The sequence below is a fragment of the Micropterus dolomieu genome, unplaced genomic scaffold (assembly GCF_021292245.1).
Source record: "Micropterus dolomieu isolate WLL.071019.BEF.003 ecotype Adirondacks unplaced genomic scaffold, ASM2129224v1 contig_1990, whole genome shotgun sequence".
NCBI classification, from domain to species: domain Eukaryota; kingdom Metazoa; phylum Chordata; class Actinopteri; order Centrarchiformes; family Centrarchidae; genus Micropterus; species Micropterus dolomieu.
The window spans coordinates 1-2,072 of record NW_025730980.1 but is presented as its reverse complement, the minus strand read 5'-3'; the positions used below and the strand labels follow the sequence as shown (position 1 = coordinate 2,072).

General features: G+C 54.2%; 1 non-coding gene across 1 annotated transcript; it reads right to left on the bottom strand.

Annotated features, from left to right (window-relative positions):
* Window positions 1-62: 62 nt before the first annotated feature.
* LOC123964354 lies at window positions 63-181 on the bottom strand. The gene has a single exon (XR_006823420.1). It is a non-coding gene; the product is annotated as a 5S ribosomal RNA (ribosomal RNA).
* Window positions 182-2,072: the final 1,891 nt, after the last annotated feature.

Sequence of the window (2,072 nt, the reverse complement as noted above, 5' to 3'; positions counted from 1 at the left end):
CGTTCAAAAGATCTCCTTTCACCGAAGCGCCCTCTGCCGTTTTTCGAAGGCGAAGCGAAAAAGGCTTACAGCACCGGGTATTCCCAGGCGGTCACCCGTCCAAGTACTAACCAGGCCCTGCTTTGCTTAGCTTCCGAGATCGGACGAGATCGGGCGCTCCCAGAGCGGTGTGGCCGTAAGCCACTCAGGCGCCCCCAGACGGCACTTCAAAAGATGTTCTACGGCTAATTGACAAAAATCGTATTCTGCCCATAATGTCCAAGGTGCTCCAGAGTCACTTGGAATCCACAGGCACTGATTCCTGGGTAAACATCCAGGAACCGGGACACCGTTCACGCTGGCGGTCCACAGACAGGAATAGGCAACCGTTCCCGGGTATGGGTACAGCGACAAGGCCACCTTCAGCCGGAGGTCCTCACTCACAAACAGACGCTCATTCCTGGGTGGACATTCAGGAAAAGGATCCAGTCCGCCTGGAAGTCCCTAGCCAGGATCAGACGCTCTCCCGTCCAAGTCCTAAGCAGGCCCTGCCAAGCCTGGCTTCCGAGATCAGGTGACATCGGGCAGTCCCAGGCCGGAATGGCCGTAAGCTGCCTTTGCACACCCCAGAAGGGCCTTCAAAACACGATGTAACATTTACACAGCACTGTGTACAGGATAGGGAGAAAAAGAAGCAGCAGCACGCAGCGCCCCCTGCTGTTTCCTAAAGAGACGTTCAAAAATTCTCCTTTCACCGAAGCGCCCTCTGCTGTTTTTCGAAGGCGAAGCGAAAAAGGCTTACAGCACCGGGTATTCCCAGGCGGTCACCCATCCAATTCCTAACCAGGCCCTTGGTGTGAGAGTACGTGTTGGAGAGAGCTCCTGATTATCTCGACTTTTTTTGTATTTATTGGCTTTTTTGACCACGTTTTGTTGTGGATTTTGTGCTTGTGGACTATTTGCTAGCTAGTCAGCAGGTTTTTGTTTTGTTTGTGCCCCCCACGCGGCAGTTTTAAGGCCGTTTGGGGGAGCTACCGGGCCGTAATGGCCGACGCAAAAGCCGAATCAATACGCCGGCGGAGATCAGCGGAGATCGCGGCCCGGACGCGGCCAAAAGCGGCGATCGGTGGTGTCGGAGTTGGGGCAGCCACAGAGAAAGCCACTGCCCTACAACAGCCCGTGTTTCCGGCGAAAAACGGGGTTTCTCGGCCGGAAAACGGCGCTAAAAACGCCGCTAGCTCTGGGGCTAATGCTAGCTCTGGAGCAGTGGCTAATTTTGAAGCTAGCAAGGATGCTAATGAGAGGAGAGGAGGAGTTGGCCCCGTGACCGAAATTGCTTCACGGGAGGAAAACGAAAGGAGGAGAGGAGGAAAGGAGGGAGAGACGGAGGATGGCTGCTTGAAGGAAACAGCAGTGGTGGATCATTTGGTGGATAAATCGTGTGTGGGGGAGATTGTGATGGAGGCAGAAGGGCATAGCATACTAGCTATGCCTGGAAATAAGGATGTGGATGGTGTGGGAGAATGGAAAGGAGCGAGGGAACCACCGGAGGTGGACGCTGGGCAGCCTTTGGAGACTGTGGTTTCCCCAGACAAACAGTGGGTGAGCTCGTCAGGGCCGCCCAGGGATAAGGCTGGAACTAATGCACCCGAAAAGGGCAGCAGAGGAGACAGCGAGACAGCTGGACACACTAAGCCCAGCAGAACAGTGGCTGGACCGACCCTGGACTACAAAAAAGAGCTCACGGTGAGTGTTGAATTAGTAGGGGGTACGGCAGTCACTGTGTTGGAGCTAATGGCAGGTATAAGGCTGGGTTGCGGGGGGCTTTTGGCCTGTATACCAGTGGGCCAAAAGAAATATGAAGTGACGATGTCAAATGCAAAGGGCAAAGCCAAGCTGCTAGATGGCTTTACAATCGGTGACACTGCAGTCTTGGCTAAACCTTTGGCAAATGATGAATTAGTGGTCTCTTTCATACACCTCCCCGCATACATTACTGATGGGGAGATTTTGGACAAACTAAAAGGGTGGGGTGTCTCGCCGGTGACAGAGGTCCGGCGTCGTATGTGGCCGGGAACCAGCATTACAGATGG